This window comes from Lissotriton vulgaris, chromosome 12, assembly GCF_964263255.1.
Source record: "Lissotriton vulgaris chromosome 12, aLisVul1.2, whole genome shotgun sequence".
NCBI classification, from domain to species: Eukaryota; Metazoa; Chordata; class Amphibia; order Caudata; family Salamandridae; genus Lissotriton; species Lissotriton vulgaris.
This window is the reverse complement of record NC_141700.1, coordinates 225658386-225674582: the sequence shown is the minus strand read 5'-3', so window position 1 is coordinate 225674582 and position 16197 is coordinate 225658386.

Genomic DNA, 16197 nt, shown 5'->3' with positions numbered 1-16197 from the left:
TATCACCCACAAACAGGTGGGTTGGTAGAAAGATATAACACCACCATTAAGACCACTCTAAAAAAAACTATTGGCTTTAGAAACAGGGAAATGGGAAGACATGTTACCCTTGGCATTATTTGCTATACGATGTAAAGAACAGAAGAGCACTGGGTATTCTCCTTTCCAATTATTATATGGACACAAACCCCACACATTGTTAGATATGGCCCAGGAAAAATGGGAAACAGAGCCAATCAATACTAAACCTTTAACCGAATACGTGTCAAATTTGCAAACACACTTGAGCCAGATCAGGACTGTAGTCAGGAATAATCTCGAAGATGCCCAGAATGCACAAAAAGGACAGTATGACAAAGGAACTAAAGAACGATCTTTCCAAGTGGGGGACCTTGTATTGCTAATGATGGCGTCCTCAGATCAGAAGCTATTGGGACAATGGCAGGGTCCTTAGAGAATAGTCGAACGGGTGACTCCGGTGACTTAACACGTCGAAACCGATCCAGCCAAGCGCCTAACCCAAATATACCATGTCAATTTGCTTAAAAAAACAGGAGGGTCCTTTGCCGGCAACTGTAAACGTTGCAGAGACACAGACATCCTTGTTTCACCAATGAATCGACCCTGACCTGCCCCTGATACTAAAAGAGGACCTATCCAAGGTATTACAACCTCTTGCCATTACCTTTTCAACCTCTTCAGGTAGGATCACCCTTATTGAACATACTATAAAAACACCTCCAGGAAAACGGGTTCGGTTGAGACCCTATTGTATACCTGAAGCTCGCCGTGGGACCATAAGGGAAGAAATACAAAATATGTTACAGATGGATATCCTTGAACCATCTGTGAGTGAGTGGAACTCACCCATTCTTCTCGTGCCAAAACCAGATGGGTCGGCACGTTTTTTTATTGACTTTCGCGATGTCAACAAAATATCAGAATTCAACACCTACCCCCTTCCTAGGGTGGATGAAATGGTGGAGAGAATAGGTAGAGCAAAGTATATCAGCACTTTAGATTTATGCAAGGGATATTGGCAGGTACCACTCCGGAAACAGGATAGAGAGAAAACGGCTTTCTCGACCCCGGATGGTTTATATCAATTCAAAGTGTTGCCTTTTGGCTTACACAGGGCCCCTGCAACATTCCAGAGGGCCATGAATGCGGTATTGAAACCCCATGCCGGTGCGTATATTGACAATATCATCATTTATAGTGATACCTGGGAGAAGCATTTGTTACACCTATCACAAGTCATACAGACGTTAAGATTACATGGTCTGAAGATAAATCCGGCCAAAATCCACCTGGCTGCCCAGACGGTTCAATACCAAGGTTATTTATTGGGGGACAGAGTCATAAGACCTCAGGTCTCAAAGCTAACAGCCATCTCACAGATACCCTTACCTAGAACAAAAAAAGATTTACGGGCTTTCCTTGGGTTACTTGGTTATTATCGGAGATTTATCCCAGGGTTCTCCCAAATGGTTGCCCCTTTGACTGATCTGCTGCAGAAAAATGTCAGAACTGAAGAAATTTTGGGATCTCCTCCCTCCCAGGTGTTACACTCCTTTGAATCCCTGAAGAAGTCTTTATCTTCAGCTACTGTCTTGACTAGTCCCGATTATTCCCGTCCCTTTATATTGCAAACAGATGCCTCGGATCAAGGTCTAGGGGCTGTTTTATCTCAGGAGACACCCCAAGGAGAAAGGCCAATTCTATACATCAGTCGCAAACTTTTTCCCCAGGAGAAAACTTATGCTACAATCGAAAAGGAAGCCCTGGACATGAAGTGTGCCATAGAATCCTTATGCTATTACCTGGAAGGTCGAGAATTCACTCTTTTTACTGATCATGCACCCCTAGAATGGCTAGCTAGAAATAAGGGTCACAATGAAAGAGTACTTAGATGGTTTCTTTCGCTACAGCCATATAGATTCCAGACTAAACTTAGAAAAGGGAGTGAACAAGGGAATGTGGATTACTTGTCTAGATTTCCCCAAAACCCAAACCCTAGAAGAAGGACAGCAAGGGAAAGGGTATGTGAGGAAGTCCGGGGAACAAAAGAAGGACTTACCGAGGTGTCGCCATGGGGGAGATGCAGAAACGGGTTTCGTACCAAAGCCGAGACTCTGTACAAGGACTACGACAACCATGCCCCTCTCATGTTTATCCACAGAGAGATGCCGACGTTGAGGGTAACCCGGAAGCGATCCCAAGGGATTCTGGAAACACTCTCGACGACCCAATGAAAGAAGGCCGATTTCAGAGGAAGGCGTCAGTGACCGTTGGCGCGAGACGAACAGGAAGGAAGACAAGTGAGCGGAAGAGTGAGGATGGCGGAGGGAAGAAAGAAGACGTGGGACCCAAGAAAGAAGATGCAGGACCCGAGATACAGTATGCGAGACCATTAGGAAACACCGAGGAGCCAGAGGGGAGCTGGTTTGAAGATTGGTGGTGTCCGGAGGATGCTGGGGAGCGGCCCCAACTCTGGAGAGTTGCAGCGGAAGCGGTGAGTGACAGCGGCTCGAGGGAACCGGGAGTGGGAAGCGGGAGGCTTTCCACGACGGGACTCTCCCTCTACCCATAGAGGGAGAGAGGCTACTGGTAGAGGAAGAGTCCTTCTGCATTTCGCCCTAGCTTGCAGGAATATCTTGGCAGCAAATTCATGGATACTTGTAGGGACTAGAGAGTATGAGTTTCTTTGTTTCGATTCCATCACAACCTGAATTGCACTTCCCCAAGCACCACCCTAAAACTCCCTAAGCACTAAATACGATTCCCTCCCTCACTAAACCTAACCTCAACACAAAAGAAAGGTCTCTCAACACCAAAGGTGTGGTTAAGGTATAACTCTCTAATCCATACATCAAAACCTTATCTCACGGCTTCCTCCTTTTTTCTCTCCTATGAGCCTCCGGGGAGACCACCTTGACAAAGAGGAAGAGGAGCAAGAACCTTACGGATTCAGACGTTTAGGACAGCCATCATGGAGCAAGAGTACGGTAAGGAGGACATATTTCTACCCTCCTCCAGTTATATCCTGATTTGAAGAGGTTTTACTTACCTGGTGAAACTATATATGACGATTTCGTCTACTCTCCGCATGAGTACTGGTCCTACTTGGAGTTGGAGCCACCTGTTGATTTACGGACATTTTTTTAATGAGCGACCTGGCTTTAAAGGGAATTTGATATATCGGTTCCAGGAGACCAGTATTGTCACGCTCAATAGACCTAAGTCTTCTCTTTAGACTAAAATTGCGTCTCAGAATACTTGTCTGAGTACCCTTTGTAACCCCCTAAATACCATTAACCAGGATTGAAGTCTATATAATCTGAAATCAAGATAAAGACTGTTAAATTGGATTATACCTATTAATTGCGCCCTGACGAAGGAATTCAGGACCAAGGCTTCCTGTCAGCGTTTTTTGTGTTATATAAAAAAGAAATGTATTTTCTTCTTTTCTGTATATATTTCTTGTATGTTGTTATAGTGTGTTAATTGTATTTATTTTTTAGTGTATGTTGTTGAGTCGATTCTAATTGGTGAGGCTGTAGCAATGGAATGGTGTGATTGAGCGGATTGTATGGAGATGCGTGATGGATGTAGAAATTGTTTTTTTTGAGTTACACAATGTATTGATTTATATATGATGATTATTTATTTGTGATTTACTAAGGAATTTATGTAAAATAATTAAAGAAATTATATATTTTTCTTAAAAAAATGTTTTGGTGTGGGGCAATGTATTTATTTCAATGAGTTTTGGATATATTACCAATGTTTAAAGCAATTGCCTGAGAGGTTTTTGTTCTTGTTTTGACTTTTTCCCTCCCAGCCTCTCTGAGTATCTGTTTTCAGGGTCCCTCTTCTGTTCTTGTAGAGGAGCAAGAACCACAATCCCTGAGAACCTTATCAAGCTCAAGTTCATCACATGACAGTTCGGAAGAGGAACCTGAGGAAAAGCCATCTACACACCCCATACCTTCCAGTATTGAAAATAAAAATCCTCCTTTTCAAAAATTCATACAGCCTCCTCGCCTGTTTATCAAACCCGCCGTCCCACAATCAACCACATACGAGATGATGGACAAGCCAAATGATTTAACCAGGGTGGCCAGTGGAGTAACAGACATTAAAAAGAGTAGGACTTACTGAGGAGCCCTGAGGGACTCCGCACGGCGGCGAAAAAGGTTAGATGTCATATCCCCAATGGACACAGTCTGACTATGCTCTGTAAGGAATGTTCTAAAAAGGGCTAATACAGCCCCTTCTATGCCCAACATGCTAACTGTTTCCCATTTCTCCATGGAGAAACCCCCTTCTCCAGGCCTACACCAATTTAGTATTACATTTTTTTATTCAGAGCAACAGAACACTCCGACCCATGCATGCGAAGGCACCGGTCGCACATTTACAGTGTTTAAGGAAACTCTTGGCGGGCACAAGCATCATTCGGTATATATTAACACAGCAAGCCGCCTACAACCCAGTCGGGCCGGCCGCGTCAAACAAGTATGGCATGAGTCGGATGCTGTAGTGATCTATGCAATACAGTAAAACCCCCTACAAGCCCAAACTGCTCCCCCAATCCCGTTCCCCACCCTCCTTCCTGTCTGCTAAGTAATGCTGGCCCGAACCTCTTCATTACAACTGGTCTAGAGAGCTGGTACCCGAACCCTCCCTCCCTGTAGTGCGTGCCTCCGAGTCTTAACCTTAGGTTCCGGGATAGGAGTATTTGCTAAATGCGCCTACACCAATTTAGAGGGTGCGTCTACCTCATTTCCACCCTGGAAGGGGGTTCACTCTGCCTCCCAAATCTGGCTATTTGTACACCTCAGTTGAACTTGATGAACAAATGAATTTGTGACTCAATACACAAATTTTGCAATAGGAGAATTAGTACAGATGGACAGTAAGATATAGATCACAACCCAATCATCAATAGGAGGATAAGATGAATGTCCGGAGATAAACCAATAAAATATTAAAAATAGCAGAGGCTGCCCCCAAAGGGGCATAAGGGGCAGGCGCAATAACAACTATCAGGACCCGGAAATAACTAGTCCAAGCTGCCTTAGTGGCAAACAACGAGGGGAAGGGTGTTCTGCCACTCCGCCGCAGGGAAAGAAAGCGCGATAAGGTTGGCACAAAGGCAATGAAGGCCCAGGAAGGACAAGTAATGTTTGAACCCCCCTATGGTGGGGACGCCACTGCACTCTCAGCTGGGGCACAGGAGGTTTGTTTAAAGGACTGCGCTGCCCCTACAGAAGGTACATTCATGAGGCAGGGGCAGCTCGCGTGAAATTTGAGAAATTCGAGTACTAGTTGGAGTGGCCAAGTGCGGGAGTTATGAAAGTATGCTAACAAAACATAGCCTAAAACATTGGTTTATCAAAAGATAATTTAGAAAGAACCTCTCTGTATTCAGGATGCTTAATGCATTCTGTGTATCCATCTTTTCGACAATTAGAATACACTGACAGTAAGTCTGATATGATATCTGTGTACAGCGGTGTTGTCATTTAACTCGATGCTCTGTCTCCTGCCGGTCTAACATGGTATGACATGTTATCTTTCAAAGTCTCTAACTGACTTTGCTGCATGCTGCAGACTGGAGTGGATGGAGATTATTTTCTTCTTGTAATAAACCTGGATTTTGATCACAGCTACGTGTCCTGGTCTCTTGTAAATTACGGGAGGGGCAACTATTAGCAGGAGTGAGACATATGTGTAAGGGTTTTACCTCAGTTCTCTTGCGGATTACCCCAACTTCACATCTGGCCGTGCTGGATGTTCAAGACAGTCTTTGAACCAATATGTAATGATCATATTTGAAATTTTCCAAAGACCGGTTGTTTATATTATTTAATCCATGTGCAATTCATCATAATGACCATAAAGTGCATTGTGACACAGTGCTCAAACACTGCTCATGCTTAGAAATACCACAGTGAAGTGGTGTGTAGCCTTGTTTATAAAGAACAAGAGGACTAAAGCTAATATTGTTTATTTCCAAAGGTCATTCCATAAAACATGCAAACATAAAACAGTCCTTATGACAATTACATAAAAGTAAAAACATGTCAATAAGATTAATCCATTTTAAAATGATCATAAGAGTACTATACGTACATAGGAATAAAATCGTGTTAAGTTAATGGCACCAATTATTGGTTCTCTGGATATAAATGTTTACTTTATAATGTGTGTATGTTACTACCCTACTGGATGACTCTGTGGGTCATCTTCGGGCAAGGTGATATTAAGCATCAGGAAGAAAATGGAAGAAAATGGAGGGGATTGAACATATAATGATGTATAATTATTTTATTTGTTGGATAAGGGGCAATTTTGTTCATGGAATTAGTGCTTAACAGCGGCTAAGAGGGAAGAAAGTTGTGCAGGCAGTGAAGGTGAAAAAACAGATTCTAAAAAACGAATTCCAGAAAAAACACTTGTTAGAAACCACGTAGAAATTAAACGTAAAATCTTTGGACAGCATGTCTCAAAGTGGCTGTTTCTTGAATGAACTTACTGTAAACGTCAAAGTAATTCTGAAACAAATTGCCGAATCTGTAAGACACAGGTTGAGCATTGTTAGACCAAGCATTCTTGGTGTGGGGTTCCCCAGTGTTTTTGCGTTTGCCTCCTGTGTTTCTAATGTGTGTTGGGCTTCGTTTTTGCTGGTCTAGATGCTTTGGGCACTTTGTCACTGCTGTTCAGTGCCAAAGTGCAAGTGCTCCCTCTGTAAATTGTTTGGTTTCATAATTGGCTTATTGGGATTACTGTTAAGCCCCTAATACAGTGCACTGTGTGCCCCCATGGCCTGTAAACCAAATACTGCTAGTGGGATAGAGCACTGATTGTGCCACCCACACAAGCAGCCTTGCAAAAGGGTCACAGGTCTGCCACTGCAGTGTCTGTGCGCAGTTTAGTACTCCCATGTCAACCTGGCAAGTGCCCCCACTTGCTAGGTCCTAACCTTCCCTTTTCTTACATGTGAGTCACCCCTAAGGTAGGCCCAATGTCCCCTTGTGGGCAGGGTGCAATGTATGTGAAAGGTAGGACATGCCCTGATGTGTTGCTTGTCCTGATAGTGAAATGCTACCAATTACATTTTTCCTTACTGAAAGGCTGAGTCCCATAGGATAGAATAGAAGATTATTTATGACCTCTTATAAGTATTACTTTCAATGGGGACAATATGGGAAGATAAAGTTTAGTACGCCTGAACTCAGAATATAAAGATGCATCTTTTAGTAAGGATGATTTTTACATTAGTTGTTTGAAAATGGCAATTTTAGAAAGTGGGTATTTTCTTGCTTTGCCATCCTCAGTACCCTGCTAGGGTTGCCAGGTGTATTGACTGTCTAGCTTTGGAGTGACAGGGGCTGGGGACGTGCATTCTGTTCATACTGCCACTTGGGAGGTGAGGCTGAATAGGCCTGGGCTGCATTCAGAATAGGGGGAGGAGATTTCTTTCACATCTGAATGGGCCTGGTCTACCTTGGACAATGCTGTCTCCACCTCCTGCCGGGCAGCTGCACCAGAGATGACAGAACTCGTTTTGGTTGAGCAAAGAGCTTTTCTGCCACCAGAGAACCAAGGAATTTGTGCTATAGAAAGAGGAACCCAAACCCCAGACTTTTAGATTACTTTTGGAATTCAAGAGGAACCTCTACCAAGGAGAAGAGCTGTGAGAAACTGGAGGAGAAGGACTGCCCCTTTGTTGTGTGTCTGGAGTTGGTCTGCAGTAGCTGTTTCTGCCGAGTGGAACTGTGTGTGTATCCTCCTTGATAAAGTATTTCCAAGGGCTTGAGGTAGAGCTTGCCCCCTGTTCAAGAAGTCTTCGGAACAGCAAAGACTTCACGATCCCTCTGGGCGCTGTCTCTGGAACCGCTGGTATCAGTCTCCACAGAGGTCAAGAGCAGCCAACTCTGTCACCGAGCCCATTGCATGTTCCGTGTCCTGATGGCATTGCAGAAGGCACTGCCGCACTGCATAACTGCTCTCACCGACTACGCTGGGCGACCGTCATGGAGCCGCTGCTTGCACTGTGTCCTGTGGGCTACGCACTCCGCATTGCTTCCACTTAACCCCGCAGCCTCGACAGTTGCCCCGACCGACTTGTGCCAATGGGATCAGCCGCAACGAGAAAGGTACTGTCTTCGAGTCTGTAAATGCTACAGCTGACCCGTACTGACGCAGCCGGCTGGAAATGTGTGACTGTCGTTTTCAGCATTGCAGTAGCCCAGGACTGAGCTACAGACTCTGAAGAACAATGTTTTTAAGCTATTTCGGCAATTTAAAGGGTATTTTATAAAGTACCTATTTTTCAAGTATTGTATGTTGGATTTTTGTCGTTTTTAGGGCTCGCCTTTCCTATTCCGCAGGAATAGGAAAAGAGCCCTAATGCAGCCAAACCATACATCAGGCCAAGCATGGGCTCTCCAGCGGATTTTCGGAAGTGCACGCCTCGTGGACGAGCATGCCCGAGCCTTCCCACTGCCTGCAGCATTTCTCCACGGCCGTCAGGCCACATCAAAGGTTTCCCCAGCACTGCCCCGCCCATCAATCACCCTCCCACGCCAGCAGCTCTTCCCGCTCCGCCCCCTGCTCTCCGCCCCCTGCTGCATCAAAGGATTTTTTAAAAATTTAAATTACCATCTGTTCCAAAGCCTTCTTCGAGAGCAGCTCTTCCCGCTCCTTCCCCCCAGCCATCTGTCCTTTATTTTCTCGCATTTCTCCTCCCCCTCCCCAGCCGCCAGCACCTCCCCTCTCTCCCCTCGCACACAGCCTTACTCTTTTTTTTAGGTCTCGCAGAGAGACCTATTGCCACCCATCCACAAAGCTGACTTTTTACGATGAGGATTTTCAACAGTTCACGTGAATCACGTGACCACAAGCTCCTCGTGCACGAGCTTGCATTCAATCATCAAAGGCACACAAGCGTCTCCCAGCAGGCAGCCCACCCCCTCCCTCTCCATATGGTCGCTCGAGTTGCAGGCAGCCCACCCCCTCCCTCTAATCTGACATCTTCCCCGAGCCTTCTGCCTATCAGCCTCCCTCCCACCTCCCCTCTAATTGCTTTAATTTTCACGGCCTCAAGGCCGTGAGCTACTTCAAAGAGATCCGCTCCGCAGCTAATCAGCCTGCCCATCCCCTCCCTACATCTGACAGAACAATGCAAACGTGTCCTGCAGAACTTGTTGCTGAGACTTTCAAAGATTTAAGCAATTCGTTGTTATATTGTGCCGAGATTGCTTTAGCTGGTCGTGCTATTATGCTTGTTTTCATTAAAGTGAAAGCATTATGGAGACAGCTTGTTTCTTATTTGCAGGCACGACGTGCTTTGCTACATTCAGCACGCCATGCCCACTTTCTGCCCCGTTTGCCCACCCCATCACCGTTCCAAGATCACAACTTTACATTTTTAAACTGATGCGGCTGTTTACAATGTTTGCTGTGGTTTCTGTCCTCTATGGGACACTGCACGCCAGGGCTTTCTTTGCTGTTCCTAAGCCGCCTGTCCTGACAAATGCGTTATCGTTCTGATTGCAGTGCAGGGGTAAGCGTGATGGTAACAGCTTGTGTTCCTTCCTAACGGCGGGGAGCCTGCTAGAAACCCAGCTGATGTGATGTCCTCTCATTGTAGACTGCATGTCAGCGTCACTGGGTTCAGAGACCTTTAAACCATCGCAGGGAGGCACCGGGACAATAGAATTCATTCCAAGCACGCATGGTGACCGTTTAAGGAATATTGTGGGTCAATGAACTGCTCTTTAGGCAGCTTTTGGGGTTTTCAAAACTCACATAAACTGTCAGAGTAATCTTGGCTGCCTCTTTAGACACTCGTACTGTCAGACAGCTTCTAGGCGCTTTCTCCTGTCTCACATGTGGACTCAGAAGACGTTCCTATCAATGCACCCGGCACACACACACAGGCTCCATCAGAGTACTCTGTGCTGTCTCTTTAGACTCACACATTGTCCCAGTGCCTCTGGACTGTCTGTTCAGAAGAGCAGACTGTCAAGATGCTTCGTAGCTGTCTCTTCAGTCTCACAGAATCTCAGAGACCTCTCGACAGTCTACTTAATACCTCTGTCACATACTGACAGAGTGCCTCTTCTCTGCCTATGCGGATGCACACGTACTGTCGGAACGACTCCGGGCATTTCTGGAGTCTTATACACGATCTCTGAGCCAACACAGGAACTTCTACTCCCACACAGCTGTACTGAGCATGCCCGCAGGTTCTCCGCCAGATCAGCTCAGAGGTTGCCTACGTGAGCTGCGTGCATGTAACCTGCTGCAGGAGACTACAGTTCTCAAGTAATTTTCGAAACGATGCTTGCATTAGACACCGGTAAACAAAATACAAGGAAGAGCATCCCCGATCCAAGGACAACGGTGGTGGTAGAAGAATATTATAATATTGTTTGATAAGGATGCCCCCTACCTTCTTCTGTACACACGCTCTAATTCATTGAAATCTAAATACTAACAGCAAAACCTGCATGTACCCATCGTACAAGCACGCAGTGCCGCCCCCCCACCACGCACTGCCGAGAGCTTGTTAGCTTTACTTTCTCACTCCTTCCTTGATCCCTTTCTCCTTCTCATCTCTCTCCGTCCACACTGAGTCACACGCCTTTGCAGTCCTTCTGTTTCCACCGTCTGCTCGTCCCTGATTTCCCGATGCCTTACTTGCTCATTTCTTCTTTCTCCTCCATCTACCCTCCTGCTACCTCTGTGCCACCTAGCATTTCTTGACCTGTGTTCGTCACCTCTCACGTACTGCGCCTTTGTGCCGTGCCATCTTCTTTGCTGCGCATTTCTGCCTTCTCGTGTCTGTCTAAAATCCGTTACTTTACCCTATTTTACCGCCACACACATACAAAACCCCACACACACAACCCCACACACAACCCCACACACACAACCCCACAAGCACAAGCCCACACACACACGCACAACCCCACACACACACACAACCTCCTACACACACACACACACAACCCCCCCACACACACAACCCCACACACACAACCCCACACACACAACCCCCCCACACACACAACCCCACACACACAGCCCCACACACACAACCACACAACCCCACACACACAACCCCCCATACACACACAACCACACAAGCCCCCCCCACACACACAACCACAACCCACCACACACACAACCCCACACCACAACCCCCCCCCACACACACAAACCCACACACACACAACTCCACACACAGAACCCCCCACACACACAGCCCCGCACACACAGCCCCGCACACAACCCCACACACACAATCCCACACACACAACTACACACACACATCCCCGCACACACACACAGCCACAACCACACACAACCACACACCAGGATAGCAAAACATAGCATAGCAAAACAAAACATAGCATAGCATAACAAAACATAGTAAAGCATAACAAAACCCAACAAAACATGGCATAACAAAACACAACAGAACATAGCTAGGCATAACAAAACATAGCATAACAAAACAGAGCATAGCATAGCATAACAATACACAACAAAACATAGCTAGCATCACAAAAAAATATCATAGCATAACAAAGCACAGCATAACAAAACAAAATATAGCATAACATAATACATAGCATAGCATAACAAAACACAACAAAACATAGCATAGCATAACAAAACATAGCATAGCATAACAAAACACACCAACACATAGCATAGCATAACATAGCATAGCAAAACACAACAAAACATAGCATAGCATAACAAAACACAAAAAGCACAGCATAGCATACCAAAACATAGCATAGCATAACAAAACACAACAAAGCATAGCACAACAAAACACAACAAAACAGAACAGCATAACAAAGCATACCACAGCCGAACAAAAAATAGCATAGAATAACAAAACACAACAAAGCTTAGCATAGTATAACAAAACATAGCATAGCATAAAAAAACACAACAAAACATAGCATAACAAAATATAGCATAACATAACAAAACAAAGCATAGCACAACAAAACACAATGAAACATAGCATAGCATAACAAAATGCAACAAAACATAGCATAGTATAACAAAATAAAGGAAAGCATAGCATAACACAACAAAATATAGCATAGCATACCAAAACATAGCATAGCATACCCAAACACAACAAAGCATAGCATAACAAAACATAGCATAACAAAACAAAACACAACACAACATAGCATAATAAAGCACAGCATAACAAACCAAAACATAGCACAGCATAATACATAGCATAGCAAAACACAACAAAACATAGCATAACAAAGCATAACAAAACATAGCATAGCATAACAACACAACAAATTATTGCATAACAAAATATAGCATAGCATAGCAAAACACATCAAAACATAGCATAGCATAACAAAACACAGCATAGCATTGCATAACAAAACATAGCATAGCACAACAAAACACAACAAAGCATAGCATAACAAAACACAACATACCATAGCATAACAAAAACAACAAAGCATAGCATAACAAAACACAACAAAACAGAACAGCACAATAAAGCTTAGAACAGCATAACAAAACATAGCATAGAATAAGAAAACACAACAAAGCTTAGCATAGCATAACAAAACCTATCATAGCATAACAAAACATAGCATAGGATAACAAAACATAACATAGCATAACAAAACACAATAAAACAGCATAACAAAACACAACAAAACGTAGCATAGCATAACAAAACATAGCATAGCAAAGCATAGTATAACAAAACAAAACATATAGCATAGCAAAACATAGCATAGTATAACAAAACACAACAAAACATAGCATAGCTAAACATAGCATAACAAAACAAAGCATGGCATAGTAAAACACAACAAAACAGCATACCATACCAAAACATAGCATAGCATAGCAAAACACAACAAAACATAGCAAAGCATAACAAAACATACCATATCATAACAAAGCATAGCATAACAAAACATAGCATAGCATAGCAAAATAAAGGAAAGCATAGCATAACACAACAAAATATAGCATAGCATACCAAAACATAGCATAGCATACCCAAACACAACAAAGCATAGCATAACAAAACATAGCATAACAAAACAAAACACAACACAACATAGCATAATAAAGCACAGCATAACAAACCAAAACATAGCACAGCATAATACATAGCATAGCAAAACACAACAAAACATAGCATAACAAAGCATAACAAAACATAGCATAGCATAACAACACAACAAATTATTGCATAACAAAATATAGCATAGCATAGCAAAACACATCAAAACATAGCATAGCATAACAAAACACAGCATAGCATTGCATAACAAAACATAGCATAGCACAACAAAACACAACAAAGCATAGCATAACAAAACACAACATACCATAGCATAACAAAAACAACAAAGCATAGCATAACAAAACACAACAAAACAGAACAGCACAATAAAGCTTAGAACAGCATAACAAAACATAGCATAGAATAAGAAAACACAACAAAGCTTAGCATAGCATAACAAAACCTATCATAGCATAACAAAACATAGCATAGGATAACAAAACATAACATAGCATAACAAAACACAATAAAACAGCATAACAAAACACAACAAAACGTAGCATAGCATAACAAAACATAGCATAGCAAAGCATAGTATAACAAAACAAAACATATAGCATAGCAAAACATAGCATAGTATAACAAAACACAACAAAACATAGCATAGCTAAACATAGCATAACAAAACAAAGCATGGCATAGTAAAACACAACAAAACAGCATAACATACCAAAACATAGCATAGCATAGCAAAACACAACAAAACATAGCAAAGCATAACAAAACATACCATATCATAACAAAGCATAGCATAACAAAACATAGCATAGCATAGCAAAACACAACAAAACATAGCATAGCATAACAAAACACAACAAAACAGCATAGCATAACAAAACAAAGCATAGCAAAACAAAGCATAGGATAGCAAAACAAAACATAGCATAACAAAACAAAACACAGCATAACAAAACACAACACATAGCATAACAAAACATAGCAAAACACAACAAAACATACCATAGCATAACAAAACGTAGCATAACAAAACAAAACATAGCATAGCAATGCATAGCAAAACAAAACATATCATAGCATTGCAAAACATAGCATAGCATACCAAATGCAACAAAACATAGCATAGCATAACACAACAAAACATAGCATAACAAAGCATAGCATAGCAAAGCATAACAAAACAAAACATATAGCATAGAAAAACATATAGCATAGCAAAACATAGCATAGCATACCAAACACAACAAAACATAGCATAGCATAACAAAACATAGCACAAGAAAGCATAGCATAGCATAACAAAACATAGCACAACAAAACATAGCATAGCAAAACAAAGCATAGCATAATAAAGCACAACAAAACAGCATAGCATAACAAAACAGCATAGCATAACAAAGCATAGCATAGCAAAACACAGAAAAACATAGCATAGCATAACTAAACACAGCATAGCATAACAAAACTTAACATAGCATAACAAAGCATAGCAAAGCAAAATATATTATAGCATAACAAAACATAGCATAGCATAACAAAACACAACATAGCATAACAAATCAAAGCATAGGATAGCAAAACATAGCATAGCATAACAAAACTGTCACAAACAAGGCAGGATGACTAACCTTAAAAGTCAGATGCAGCAGGAGCGATGTCGTAGCTTAATTCCTTCCTCCCTTGAAGCGACCCCCCCAGGCGCGTCATGCATATAACATGCTTCTAGGTTGACCTCCCCCAGGGAAGGGGAAAAATGGAGAAATAAAATATAATAGGCTGGCAGCCAGAAATCATCTACAGCAGGCGAAGACAGGTTAGATGTCCCTTTTCAAGTCTGAATGTTGAATCTGCATGAATACACAAGAAGACACTTGTCAATACTAACCCCCTCCCTTTCTTAGAACCAAAAAGCATAGAGGTATACAGAAAAGGTAAGTACTCACTTATCTAGGCTGCCACAAACATCCAAGAAGAAAATGTCCAAAGAAAAAGAAAGAAAAGTAATCAAAGTTCGAAAGAGCCACAGCTCCAGAGAGAAAGCAATAATCTTAGTTTCAAATGCACATCTAAGAAGCTAATATGCTCTCGCTATATCTCTTCAATGTCAAGAAGCTTCTCCTTGGCAAGTAAATATATATTAGTTCATGCCTTTCCCAAATCCACAAGGGAATTAAGCTGGGGGTCGCTTAACTAGCTCCAATTGCACCAAACAATATCCAGCCTAAAACAAGTGGGCGGGCTGGAGAAAAATAGAGTCACGGTACTTCCGAAATGATCACTAATCAAGGCGCCCAGCTCTCTTCATTATCTAAGGAGGAGACACGGGTGCAATCGGCGTCTCTTCACTATGTCCATAAATTATGCCACACAGTGCTCACGTTACTTGAAGGCAGCTTGCGTCTTCTCCGCGTCTTCCCTTTGTTAGAGCAAACAGCGGTCTCCTTCTCTCAGCGCGAGCAGCGCGGCTCTCCTGCTCTCAGCGCGGCTCTCCGAGGTCAAAGGGCGTAACAAGCCGCGAAGCGGAAAAGTCTAGCACACGGCTATGCTCGGTCTCCGCTTACTCCGAGCAAATATATCTTCACCAGGAAATCTCCATGAGCCCCGTAAGGCTAACCAAGCGCTCGAGTTCAGGGCAGATAGGCTCACAGGTGACAAGCACCGGAAGCAAGGGGTGAAAAAAAGATATAGCAAACAAAGAAGACGAACAGCAAACACAAACAACAGACTAATCACCAGGCACTCTGGGAGATGCAGTTCTCCTAACAAGGGCCTAAATCGTGACAAAAACAAAACATAGGATAGCAAAACAAAACATAGCATAGCATACAGCATCAATCAGCACCACCACAGCATCACTCAGGGGCACCACAACATCACTATGCGCTACCACAGCATCACTGAACGCAACAGCATCACTCGTTCGCCACCTCAACATCACTCAGCGCCACCACAGCATCAATCTGTGCAACCATTCAACAACAACTGGTTCAAATATGTTCTCTCAATGTTTCAAGCTTCATTACAAATGTCACAAAAAGATGTTAATATTTCACTTCTGTTCTTGGATTTTCATCACAATAAAA